The following is a 13,417-nucleotide window of genomic DNA, read 5'->3' on the forward strand; positions in this document are numbered from 1 at the left end:
CAGGCAGGTGGGGGCCCCGTAAAAGGTGACAAATGTCACTACTATAAAACACACGGCGACGTGGCTGCCCGTCGGCACCAGAAGGGGCGTACACGTTAACATATCGTACGTTGTTGATCGTGCAAGCTACACCACGACCGTTAGGAATCGTAGCGACATTACTATAGTCATGACCAACACGAATTAAAATGGCAGTACCACAATTACACTCGATATCAAAGTTCAAAAGTACTTGATAGCCCGGAATGGAGTGAAGTAGATCTATCACAACCTCCTGCAAAAACACTATGTCAGCAGCAATGTAATTTATAAAACCCACAAAACTTGCAAACTTCACAGGCGACTCCAATTTATTAAGATTAATAGTAGCCACAACTGATGGAGGGTGTGCTACCATAGACAACAGGGAAAAACAAAGAAAACAAATTAAACGGCAGGAGTGGACCCACCCTCCTCCTCCATATCGTCTGCCCAGTCACAACGTTCAGACGGTGCAGCTGAAGTAGGCGGTTCTTGTGTGGGAGGTGCAGACGCGGAATCCTGCGAAGGGGGACGCGTGCGACGCTGGGGGGTGTCTTCCGCCTTACGCTTAACCGAAAGTTGTGCCGGGTTCGTTGCCTGAGACGTCGTAGTGTCCATTGCTAGATTTACATCAGAGTGGTGCAACATTTCCTTTAACTGCTGTACAACCTGTTCCCGCCTGTCTGCCGACACACTTGTCGTAGGCGCTGGCTGACTGCTCGCCACAGGACGCTGTGGACGACGCCCCCCCGCAACCGACGGCCGAGATTCGACTACGGGGCGGGGCAAGGGCTTGTGCGCCGGCTTTTGCACAGATTTTGGCTTTTGTTTCGACTTCGGACGGGGAACTTGCTGCCACTCCGGAGAAGGGCTGCGTTCTCCGCGAGAAAAGGTTCGTTTTTCTAAAATCCGCGAACTACTGGCACTGCGGAAGCGGTCAGTATTGCCACGCCTCTCCGAAACACTTTCACGCCTGGGCTTTGGTTCCTGTGAGGCAGGAGCCGCGTCCGGAACACCCTGAAGCACGGAAGTAGACGGTGACGATTCCACAACAGCAACAGGGGGGGTAACCACCGGAACGGGTTCTGATCCGGTCCGCTCCGAAACTACAGGCCCAGCCGGAGGCGGAAGCAATACAGTAGCTACGGGAACTGACTGAGAAGGAACAGACATGTTTTGAACAGAATCAGTACCGGGGGCAGTGGCATCGGTTTCCATCGCGATCGCATCATCTAACGGTGTTTCCGTGTCCACAGAACGTGCTGGCGAACGCGGAACACCTAACAACACGGCCGCGTACGACGCGTCGACATCTTGCCCACGGGGCGGTAGCTGCACAGGGCGCCTACGCCGAGGACAATTTTGCCGAAAATGGTCGGTGGCATTGCAATAGGAACACGTTTGCGGCTGACCACTATATGAAATAAAAGCCCGATGGCCGGCCATAACCAAAAACGAGGGAACGTGCTTCCTCACAATCATCTTTACACTGCGGATACCGTTCTCAACCTGATATATATAAGCGGACGACCACTTTTCCTTCGTAATCGACAAAACCGTGCCATGAGGCATAAGGCTACGAGCTATTGTCTCATTCCTAGTCTCAAACGGCAGGTTGAATACCCGAACATTTCGAATACCAAATCCAGCATTCGACAAAGTCACATTGCTAATTGTCCCATCAGAGTGTTTGAATTTACGTACGCCACCGTTTTCACTGACAAGGGCATCGCACAATTCCGGACATTTCAATTTTATAAACAAAGAGTTCAGGAACGCGTCTAATTGCAAGCCTAACACATCACTTTCAGGAATTTTCAAGTCATTTTTCATCCACGAATGAATTTCGAAAGCAGACGGTCGGGTTACGTTTCTATCAAACTCGCATTGGATATTATTTTCTCGGTCTTCGGAATCCATGTTAACTTACAGTTCAGCTGACTACTGCAGCGAAGAAACAGTCACCGCGATGAACCGCCGTCGACCGCGAAGCACACGTAAACACCGCCCGACACGCCGGAGCGAGCGCGCGATGTGTTCGGGCCCACGACTCCGAAGAGACTGGTGCCTAAAACCAGCGCCTTAGACCGCTCGGCCACGTTACCGTTGCAGCAGCAGCGGCAAAACGTTTCCTTTGTACTACAAAGATCACTTCGAAATGGAAGTATCTTGGCATGTATTTCCACTGCTCTCCCACTGGAAGCGTCCCTTTAGGCCATCCACAGCAAGAAAAAGCCGTGCCCGCCGCATGGTAGCGACGCCACTTGTCTGTAGCTGTCGCAGTTAAGGAGACAGCGTCAAGAGACGTTTTCGTGCCGTGACCAGGTTTCGAACCTGGGCTTTCCGTAACCACTAAATTATCGTAGCTGTAACTGTCAGGCGGAGCTAGAATGCTCCATGTGTCAAACATATGTGAGCTCAAGGAGGTTACACTTGAAGAAAAAGCGGCAGGTTAACGCGATCACAGCGAAACCCCCGACAGCTACAGGACTCGAAACCGCGCCAACAGAGAGACTGGTGCCTTAAACCAGCGCCTTAAAGCGCTCGGCCACGCTACATGCGCTGCTTGGTGCGCCAGTGTTCCTAGCATTTGTACAAACAGTGCACGCCACAGCTTCCTGTTCTGCTGGGACTGGCTGCTCATCCATCGCACTTCAAACAACTGCCCTTTTCGACTACAGAGAGCAGCGGACGTCTGCGCTCTGGGAGGCGACATTACGTGTTGGGGATGAAGTGGTAGTGCAAACTGCGGCCTGCGGAACACGAGTGAAAAAATCAAGAGAGTACTGTCATTTCGAGTACTCGTCATTGCAACGGCAGCAAGGCAAAACTTTCAAAATTGCCGTGACCAGGATTCGAACCTGGGTTATTGCGGCCACAACGCAATGTCCTAACCACTAGACGATCACGGCCATGGCCACGGAGGCGCCCGCGAAGGCAGCTGGCTGTAATGCAAGTGGCGATACCCAGCAAAGCCTAGGCCAAGGTGTACGCCACAGCAGTGTCAGACACGGTCTCCATCACATGTATACGAGCAAATGAACGTGCCTGCGCTGTCAGGACACTAACTACAGTGGTTAGCTGCATTCACCTCCGTGGCAATGTCTTGCAGTCCCCCAAGCCTCTTGACTACAGGTATGTGGCTGGATAACAAGTGGATAGACGCTTCATCTCTCTCGCCGTCAGGTGTTGCCGTGAATCATACTTAACGTAGCTTTCTGCACGCGTCAGCGTAGCGTCAGTCGAGCAAAGTCGAGACAAGTCGCATAAGAGGAGCAACAAAAACGCGCAATTCCGGTACCGGGAATCGAACCCGGGCCTCCTGGGTGAGAGCCAGGTATCCTAGCCACTAGACCACACCGGATAACGACGGCAGTGCTCTTTCCAGCGAACGCAGCAGCCACGCACGGTTAACTGACGACAACTGTAAAAAATCCACTCTCTCGCGTTATAGAACGGCGTGCTCCGGACGCATTTCGTGGAGACGAACGCCAGCAATGATGAGAGCAAAAGGTGCCTACAAATGCTGTCGTTGCACCACGCACTGTTCTACGACCATTCACCAAGCAGACGCTCACGCCTTGTTGTGCTGCTTCCTTTGCGGGCAATGAGTGCATCTGCCTTCGACACAGGAAACATTACACGCTTGGCAGCTGTGGGATTGGAACCCACGCCTCCGAAGAGAATGGTGCCTGACACCAGCGCCTTAGACCGCTCGGCCACGCTACCTACACAACACGCGCGTCACAAGAGCTGCGTCCTACCCCACGAGAACACACCGCAACGGCACAAAAATGAGACGTAAAAAGTGGCAACGGTGGGATTCGAACCCACGCCTCCGAAGAGACTGGTGCCTAAAACCAGCGCCTTAGACCGCTCGGCCACGTTACCGTTGCAGCAGCAGCGGCAAAACGTTTCCTTTGTACTACAAAGATCACTTCGAAATGGAAGTATCTTGGCATGTATTTCCACTGCTCTCCCACTGGAAGCGTCCCTTTAGGCCATCCACAGCAAGAAAAAGCCGTGCCCGCCGCATGGTAGCGACGCCACTTGTCTGTAGCTGTCGCAGTTAAGGAGACAGCGTCAAGAGACGTTTTCGTGCCGTGACCAGGTTTCGAACCTGGGCTTTCCGTAACCACTAAATTATCGTAGCTGTAACTGTCAGGCGGAGCTAGAATGCTCCATGTGTCAAACATATGTGAGCTCAAGGAGGTTACACTTGAAGAAAAAGCGGCAGGTTAACGCGATCACAGCGAAACCCCCGACAGCTACAGGACTCGAAACCGCGCCAACAGAGAGACTGGTGCCTTAAACCAGCGCCTTAAAGCGCTCGGCCACGCTACATGCGCTGCTTGGTGCGCCAGTGTTCCTAGCATTTGTACAAACAGTGCACGCCACAGCTTCCTGTTCTGCTGGGACTGGCTGCTCATCCATCGCACTTCAAACAACTGCCCTTTTCGACTACAGAGAGCAGCGGACGTCTGCGCTCTGGGAGGCGACATTACGTGTTGGGGATGAAGTGGTAGTGCAAACTGCGGCCTGCGGAACACGAGTGAAAAAATCAAGAGAGTACTGTCATTTCGAGTACTCGTCATTGCAACGGCAGCAAGGCAAAACTTTCAAAATTGCCGTGACCAGGATTCGAACCTGGGTTATTGCGGCCACAACGCAATGTCCTAACCACTAGACGATCACGGCCATGGCCACGGAGGCGCCCGCGAAGGCAGCTGGCTGTAATGCAAGTGGCGATACCCAGCAAAGCCTAGGCCAAGGTGTACGCCACAGCAGTGTCAGACACGGTCTCCATCACATGTATACGAGCAAATGAACGTGCCTGCGCTGTCAGGACACTAACTACAGTGGTTAGCTGCATTCACCTCCGTGGCAATGTCTTGCAGTCCCCCAAGCCTCTTGACTACAGGTATGTGGCTGGATAACAAGTGGATAGACGCTTCATCTCTCTCGCCGTCAGGTGTTGCCGTGAATCATACTTAACGTAGCTTTCTGCACGCGTCAGCGTAGCGTCAGTCGAGCAAAGTCGAGACAAGTCGCATAAGAGGAGCAACAAAAACGCGCAATTCCGGTACCGGGAATCGAACCCGGGCCTCCTGGGTGAGAGCCAGGTATCCTAGCCACTAGACCACACCGGATAACGACGGCAGTGCTCTTTCCAGCGAACGCAGCAGCCACGCACGGTTAACTGACGACAACTGTAAAAAATCCACTCTCTCGCGTTATAGAACGGCGTGCTCCGGACGCATTTCGTGGAGACGAACGCCAGCAATGATGAGAGCAAAAGGTGCCTACAAATGCTGTCGTTGCACCACGCACTGTTCTACGACCATTCACCAAGCAGACGCTCACGCCTTGTTGTGCTGCTTCCTTTGCGGGCAATGAGTGCATCTGCCTTCGACACAGGAAACATTACACGCTTGGCAGCTGTGGGATTGGAACCCACGCCTCCGAAGAGAATGGTGCCTGACACCAGCGCCTTAGACCGCTCGGCCACGCTACCTACACAACACGCGCGTCACAAGAGCTGCGTCCTACCCCACGAGAACACACCGCAACGGCACAAAAATGAGACGTAAAAAGTGGCAACGGTGGGATTCGAACCCACGCCTCCGAAGAGACTGGTGCCTAAAACCAGCGCCTTAGACCGCTCGGCCACGTTACCGTTGCAGCAGCAGCGGCAAAACGTTTCCTTTGTACTACAAAGATCACTTCGAAATGGAAGTATCTTGGCATGTATTTCCACTGCTCTCCCACTGGAAGCGTCCCTTTAGGCCATCCACAGCAAGAAAAAGCCGTGCCCGCCGCATGGTAGCGACGCCACTTGTCTGTAGCTGTCGCAGTTAAGGAGACAGCGTCAAGAGACGTTTTCGTGCCGTGACCAGGTTTCGAACCTGGGCTTTCCGTAACCACTAAATTATCGTAGCTGTAACTGTCAGGCGGAGCTAGAATGCTCCATGTGTCAAACATATGTGAGCTCAAGGAGGTTACACTTGAAGAAAAAGCGGCAGGTTAACGCGATCACAGCGAAACCCCCGACAGCTACAGGACTCGAAACCGCGCCAACAGAGAGACTGGTGCCTTAAACCAGCGCCTTAAAGCGCTCGGCCACGCTACATGCGCTGCTTGGTGCGCCAGTGTTCCTAGCATTTGTACAAACAGTGCACGCCACAGCTTCCTGTTCTGCTGGGACTGGCTGCTCATCCATCGCACTTCAAACAACTGCCCTTTTCGACTACAGAGAGCAGCGGACGTCTGCGCTCTGGGAGGCGACATTACGTGTTGGGGATGAAGTGGTAGTGCAAACTGCGGCCTGCGGAACACGAGTGAAAAAATCAAGAGAGTACTGTCATTTCGAGTACTCGTCATTGCAACGGCAGCAAGGCAAAACTTTCAAAATTGCCGTGACCAGGATTCGAACCTGGGTTATTGCGGCCACAACGCAATGTCCTAACCACTAGACGATCACGGCCATGGCCACGGAGGCGCCCGCGAAGGCAGCTGGCTGTAATGCAAGTGGCGATACCCAGCAAAGCCTAGGCCAAGGTGTACGCCACAGCAGTGTCAGACACGGTCTCCATCACATGTATACGAGCAAATGAACGTGCCTGCGCTGTCAGGACACTAACTACAGTGGTTAGCTGCATTCACCTCCGTGGCAATGTCTTGCAGTCCCCCAAGCCTCTTGACTACAGGTATGTGGCTGGATAACAAGTGGATAGACGCTTCATCTCTCTCGCCGTCAGGTGTTGCCGTGAATCATACTTAACGTAGCTTTCTGCACGCGTCAGCGTAGCGTCAGTCGAGCAAAGTCGAGACAAGTCGCATAAGAGGAGCAACAAAAACGCGCAATTCCGGTACCGGGAATCGAACCCGGGCCTCCTGGGTGAGAGCCAGGTATCCTAGCCACTAGACCACACCGGATAACGACGGCAGTGCTCTTTCCAGCGAACGCAGCAGCCACGCACGGTTAACTGACGACAACTGTAAAAAATCCACTCTCTCGCGTTATAGAACGGCGTGCTCCGGACGCATTTCGTGGAGACGAACGCCAGCAATGATGAGAGCAAAAGGTGCCTACAAATGCTGTCGTTGCACCACGCACTGTTCTACGACCATTCACCAAGCAGACGCTCACGCCTTGTTGTGCTGCTTCCTTTGCGGGCAATGAGTGCATCTGCCTTCGACACAGGAAACATTACACGCTTGGCAGCTGTGGGATTGGAACCCACGCCTCCGAAGAGAATGGTGCCTGACACCAGCGCCTTAGACCGCTCGGCCACGCTACCTACACAACACGCGCGTCACAAGAGCTGCGTCCTACCCCACGAGAACACACCGCAACGGCACAAAAATGAGACGTAAAAAGTGGCAACTTTTTTTTTTTTTTTTTTTTTCTTTTTTTTTTTTTTTTTTTTTTTTTTTTAAGAAAGAGACGCTCACGGCTTGCTGCGCTGTTTCCTTCGCGGGTAATCAGTGCTCCTGCTTAGAAAACATTGGCAGCTTTTTTTTTTTTTTTTGTTTTTTGTACTATTCATTCAGTTAAAAACCGTAAACTCCTCGGTACGGTTCCTTGAGCGTCGACGTCCTCCGGTAGACGTTGGTGTTCAAGATGAAGTGAGGGAATCGGAGATACTGAATTGCTTTGAGGAAAGTTTCTTGTGGCTGTTCACCGCTAACAAAGCATCGAAGGAAAACTAAAATCCTCTTGAAGTTAAAGTGCAGGCCTATAATGACAGCAAAGTAGTAGCTTTGCGCCTACATGCCTTAAAATAAAAAATGAAAGAATAACAGCGCTTGAGGCGCTGTCCACCTAAATTCAATAAAAGAAAGAATAAAATTGGAAAAAAAGAATAAAAAATCAAATACTGCCTGAGTTAGTCCTCTCAGTAATAGGCAAGGAACACCCTTCACACGTCCCATGATATTAGTGTTCAAAATGCTTCGTGGCGGCCATTAAAATGGGTAATGAAAAAAGTCACAAAAAGTAAAATAATCGACACATATCAAAGGAAGGAATGAATATACTTCCGAACTTTCCGAACTGTCCGGCGGATAAAGGGAAGTAAAACACAATCCTCTCCGACGTGTTTAAAAAGAAAGTAAAAAATCCTCTGTTCTTAAAAACCAAACAATCTCCGTTTCAGCAGCGTGCGCAACGCACCCGTGAATGTACGCCGATAACGGAGGAACCAGACGGTATAAAAAAATGAATTAAAAACAGAAAGAAATCACTAAATGACAGCAAAACACAAACACACACAAACACAGGATAACACTGTGTTAAACTTTTCGTCGTAATTTCCACATTGTAGTTCTGCACAAGCGTAAGCATCGTACTTGTTATGATTCACTGTTCCTGTAGCATTCGATTTGCATTAACTATGTATCCGGACCCGGAGACAATGCAAAACACAGAAGTAAAGAAAAGTCGCAGCAGTGAAGTGTTGATTACAACAGTTTGTCGTGGGCAAATGCAAGTGCAATTTGCAGAAAATTGGCAAAGATTTTGGCATAGTCTTTCCTGGTTTTAGTGAGGTCATGTTGTGTGGATAAATAAACCAGATAGGCATAGTCGTCCGTAAGTCGCAATTGCAGGAGGGCGAACACAGTGTGAGCCACGATCCATGCAGTGGCGGCATGCTTCGTATGCGGATAAGGGTTGAAGTCCGGGATCAATGCCGTGTCCGCAGAAAAAGCGGCAGCGCTGGTCCGGTTGATAAGTGCGAGCATCCTGGCGGCAATGTTCCAAGTCGACCGTGACCTCAGGCACACGAAACGATGTTCTAAGGTGTCGTCTTGACGACAGTCTTCACACAAGCTCGATGGAGATAAGTGAATGCGGCGCAGCTTTTCGTTGGTGGGAAGAATTCTGTTAACCACTTGGTACCAAAAGCTGCTGACGTCCGCTGACAAGAAGGGAGCATGAACGTGAGCCCACACCGTCCGCCACGCAGATCGCGGGTAGCGCGCCTCCATCTTATTACCGACTGGCCGTCCTCTTAGTCCCTGGTAGACACGTTTCACAGTCCGTGTGCGATGGTCGAGTATGTCGGCGGCGAGATAACTTTTTTGAATGTAGTATTCTCGAACATAACGCAGCTGAAACGGTATTGTAGTCGGGTCGAGAGGTGCTGCTTCAGATAGAGGCCGATGAATAGCGAACAGAACAGCTGTGGGGCTCGACGGATCCTGTTCAATGGTGACGCTCGTCCGATGAAGGAGCAATGCTGCGGCTTTCATAGCAAAATGAATGAGCCCGAGCCCACCCTGTTCGCGCGGTAAAGTACATGTTTCGTAAGACACCTTGAAAATATGTCCCCGCCACAATAGCCAATAGACTGCCTGTGTTATGGCTCTGCCCAAATTCTTGGGTACCTGAAATAACTGTGCGAGGTACCAGGCTTTGCTGAGCAAGAAAACATTTATTAAAATCACCCGCTGTGTTAATGCGAGGGTGCGAGTAGCGGACAGGCTGGCCATAGCTCGTATGCCATTTAAGACAATACGCCAGTTGTAGGACGCAGTCTGTAACAGATTGGCCCGAAAGCGAACACCCAAAATTTTGTGTTCCTGCTTCACTGTAAACCATGGGCGTTTGAAGCCACGTGTCGCTGCATAAATAGGCAGAAAAACCGTCTTACGGGTATTGATGCTCGCACCGGATGCACGTTCATACTGTGTAAGAACTGCGCGTATTGTAGCAAAGTCGGTAGCCGAGGACACCAAGAGGCCAAGGTCGTCAGCATAAGCGCGACAAACGTGCTTCTCATTCCCAATACGTATTCCCCTACAAACACTGTGCAACTTACGCAACAAAGGATCTAAGGAAATAGCGTAAAGCGCCATTGACAGAGGGCACCCTTGTTTGACGGAACAGCAGAGCGGAACAGGTTCCGATAAAAGTCCATTGATACTAATCCGTGAGGTGGAATTTTGGAAAAGGTTAAAAATCATAGTTATATACTTTACACCGAAACCAAACTTCTGGAGCACTCGCCGGAGATATATGTGGCTAACTCTGTCAAAAGCCATTGCAAAATCGACGGATAAAATGCCAAAAGGAATCCTATTCGTCGAAGCATAGGCAATGGCATCTCGGTATGTCGACACAGCACCATAGAGAGTGCGTTGAGGCACTGCACAGTATTGAAAGGGACTAATGAGTTTTTTCATGACCAGCTTCAAGCGGGAAGAGACACATTTGGTGAAGAGTTTGTAATCACCATTAAGAAGGGTGATTGGTCTAAGATTGCACAGTTTCCTGGTGACCGGAACCTTTGGAACCAAGACCACAATACCTTCCAGGAAGGACGCAGGGACATCCACACCATTTAAAATTTCATTAAAAACGTCAGTCAGGGCAGAGCCAAACAAGTGCCAAAAATGCAGATAAAATTCCGGTGGCAACCCATCAGCGCCCGGTGATTTGTTCTGGGAACACAGTTTTAAGACATCACCCACTTCGTCCACGGTAAAGTTTTCTGTGAGACGACGGCGATCCGCTACGGATAAGACGTATGGAACGTCGTGGAGAAGCTCGGAAATCGCGGCAGCATCAGTGTATTTCTCACTGAAAAGTTCGATGAAGTGACGGTGGGCCTCGGCAAGAATTGCCGCCTGGCTATTAAGCCGCGCACCGTCAGCTGATTCCAGCTCTGTGACGTAACGTCGCTTTGCGCGCCGGAGTTCGCGCAGCTGATGAAACACGGAAGGCGCTTCATCAGCAAGCGCCCCGGGGGCTCGGCTCCGTACGACAGATCCGCGCAACGATTCCCGTTTCAAATCCAGAAGACGGAGTTTTATACGCCGAATTGTCGCCATCCGAAGAGCGGGATTGTTTGTGTGCAGGTGGATGGCATCATTTAAACAGCTCTCGTAAAATTGCAATGTAGAACGCTCCCAGTGAGCAACATCCTGACTGAACTCCAGGATGGCCTTGCGTAATGCCGGCTTAACAAATTCTACCCACCAAGACAAAGTGGAGTCATATAGACCACGATATTTCAGCACCCTCTGCCACACACGCACGATAACCGGCGCAAAATGTGGGTGTGAGAGATGTCGCACATTAAACTTCCATAATCGACTTGCGCGGGGTTTATCCGCCAATAGAGAATGAAAGCGGCAGACATACGCACAATGATCGGAAAAAATCACGGGGTGAACAGAGGAGTCCGTAAGACAGTGCTGTTTATCACGAGAAACGTAAATCCTATCGAGCCGACTCCTTCCCGTGGGATAAAAGAAAGTAAAGCCCACGGCCCGCGGGTGTAAATAACACCACGAGTCAATTAAATTCATCTCAGCAACGAGCGTCTGTAATTCTAGGCACTTATACGGCCGTGGCTCCTGATCTCTATCGTCCAGCACGCAATTAAAATCGCCGCCCATGACTACAGGCAGGTGGGGGCCCTGTAAAAGGTGACAAATGTCACTGCTATAAAACACACGGCGACGTGGCTGCCCGTCGGCACCAGAAGGAGCGTACACGTTAATATATCTTACGTTGTTGATCGTGCAAGCTACACCACGACCGTTAGGAATTGTAGCGACATGACTATAGTCATGACCAACACGAATTAAAATGGCAGTACCACAATTACACTCGACATCAAAGTTCAAGAGTACTTGATAGCCCGGAATGGAGTGAAGTAGATCTATCACAACCTCCTGCAAAAACACGACGTCAGCAGCAATGTAATTTAAAAAACCCACAAAACTTGCAAACTTCACAGGCGACTCCAATTTATTAAGATTAATAGTAGCCACAACTGATGGAGGGCGGGCTACCATAGACAACAAGGAAAAACAAATAAAACAAATTAGACGGCAGGAGTGGACCCACCCTCCTCCTCCATATCGTCTGCCCAGTCACAACGTTCAGACGGTGCAGCTGAAGTAGACGGTTCTTGTGTGGGAGGTGCAGACGCGGAATCCTGCGAAGGGGGACGCGTGCGACGCTGGGGGGTGTCTTCCGCCTTACGCTTAACCGAAAGTTGTGCCGGGTTCGTTGCCTGAGACGTCGTAGTGTCCATTGCAAGAGTTACATCAGAGTGGTGCAACATTTCCTTTAACTGCTGTACAACCTGTTCCCGCCTGTCTGCCGACACACTTGTCGTAGGCGCTGGCTGACTGCTCGCCACAGGACGCTGTGGACGACGCCCCCCCGCAACCGACGGCCGAGATTCGACTACGGGGCGAGGCAAGGGCTTGTGCGCCGGCTTTTGCACAGATTTTTGTTTTTGTTTTGACTTCGGACGGGGAACCTGCTTCCATTCCGGAGACGGGCTGCGTTCTCCGCGAGAAAAAGACCGTGTGTCTAAAATCCGCGAGCTACTGGCACTGCGGAAGCGGTCAGTATTGCCACGCCTCTCCGAAACACTTTCACGCCTGGGCTTTGGTTCCTGTGAGGCAGGAACCGCGTCCGGAAACCCGTGAGGTACGGAAGTGGATGGTGACGAATCCACTACAGCAACAGGGGGGGTAACCACCTGAACGGGTTCTGATCCGGTCCGTTCCGGAGCTTCAGGCACAGCCGGAGGCGGAATCGGTACAGTAGCGGCGGGAACTGACTGAGAAAGTACGGACAAGGATTGAACAGTATCAGAACCGGTGGCAGTGGCATCGACATCCATCGCGACCGCAGCAACTAACGGCGTTTCCGTTTCCGCGGAACGTGCCGGTGAACGGGGAACACCTAACAACACGGCCGCGTACGACGCGTCGTCATCTTGCCCACGGGGCGGCAGCTGCACAGGGCGCCTACGCCTAGGACAATTTTGTCTAAAATGGTCTGTGGCATTGCAATAGGAACACGTTTGCGGCTGACCACTATACGAAATAAAAGCCCGGTGGCCGGCCATAACCAAAAACGAGGGAACGTGCTTCCTCACAATCATCTTTACACTGCGGATACCGTTCTCAACCTGATATATATAAGCGGACGACCACTTTTCTTTCGTAATCGACAAAACTGTGCCATAAGGCATAAGGCTACGAGCTATTGTCTCATTCCTAGTCTCAAACGGCAGATTGAATACCCGAACATTTCGAATACCGAATCCAGCATTCGACAGAGTCACATTGCTAATTGTCCCATCAGAGTGTTTGAATTTACGTACGCCACCATTTTCACTGACAAGAGCATCACACAATTCCGGACATTTCAATTTTACGAACAAAGAGTTCAGGAACGCGTCTAATTGCAATCCTAGCACTTCACTTTCAGGAATTTGCAAGTCATTTTTCATCCACGAATGAATTTCGAAAGCAGACGGTCGGGTTACGTTTCTATCAAATTCGCACTGGATATTATTTTCTCGGTCTTCAGAATCCATGTTAACTTACAGTTCAGCTGACTACAGCAGCGAAGAAACAGTCA

At 50.9% G+C, this 13,417-nt stretch overlaps 8 non-coding genes across 8 annotated transcripts; all 8 read right to left on the reverse strand.

Moving 5' to 3' along the window:
- Window positions 1-2,861: 2,861 nt before the first annotated feature.
- Trnah-gug (transfer RNA histidin (anticodon GUG)) lies at window positions 2,862-2,933 on the reverse strand. The gene has a single exon. It is a non-coding gene; the product is annotated as a tRNA-His (tRNA).
- A 380-nt stretch (window positions 2,934-3,313) lies between these two features.
- Window positions 3,314-3,385, reverse strand: Trnae-cuc (transfer RNA glutamic acid (anticodon CUC)). Its single transcript has one exon. It is a non-coding gene; the product is annotated as a tRNA-Glu (tRNA).
- Window positions 3,386-3,830: 445 nt separating this feature from the next.
- Trnal-uag (transfer RNA leucine (anticodon UAG)) lies at window positions 3,831-3,912 on the reverse strand. The gene has a single exon. It is a non-coding gene; the product is annotated as a tRNA-Leu (tRNA).
- Window positions 3,913-4,647: 735 nt separating this feature from the next.
- On the reverse strand, window positions 4,648-4,719 carry Trnah-gug (transfer RNA histidin (anticodon GUG)). Its single transcript has one exon. It is a non-coding gene; the product is annotated as a tRNA-His (tRNA).
- A 380-nt stretch (window positions 4,720-5,099) lies between these two features.
- Trnae-cuc (transfer RNA glutamic acid (anticodon CUC)) lies at window positions 5,100-5,171 on the reverse strand. The gene has a single exon. It is a non-coding gene; the product is annotated as a tRNA-Glu (tRNA).
- Window positions 5,172-5,616: 445 nt separating this feature from the next.
- Window positions 5,617-5,698, reverse strand: Trnal-uag (transfer RNA leucine (anticodon UAG)). The gene has a single exon. It is a non-coding gene; the product is annotated as a tRNA-Leu (tRNA).
- Window positions 5,699-6,433: 735 nt separating this feature from the next.
- Trnah-gug (transfer RNA histidin (anticodon GUG)) lies at window positions 6,434-6,505 on the reverse strand. The gene has a single exon. It is a non-coding gene; the product is annotated as a tRNA-His (tRNA).
- Window positions 6,506-6,885: 380 nt separating this feature from the next.
- On the reverse strand, window positions 6,886-6,957 carry Trnae-cuc (transfer RNA glutamic acid (anticodon CUC)). The gene has a single exon. It is a non-coding gene; the product is annotated as a tRNA-Glu (tRNA).
- Between the last annotated feature and the right edge of the window lie 6,460 nt (window positions 6,958-13,417).

This window comes from Schistocerca serialis, unplaced genomic scaffold (genome assembly GCF_023864345.2).
Source record: "Schistocerca serialis cubense isolate TAMUIC-IGC-003099 unplaced genomic scaffold, iqSchSeri2.2 HiC_scaffold_758, whole genome shotgun sequence".
NCBI lineage: Eukaryota > Metazoa > Arthropoda > Insecta > Orthoptera > Acrididae > Schistocerca > Schistocerca serialis.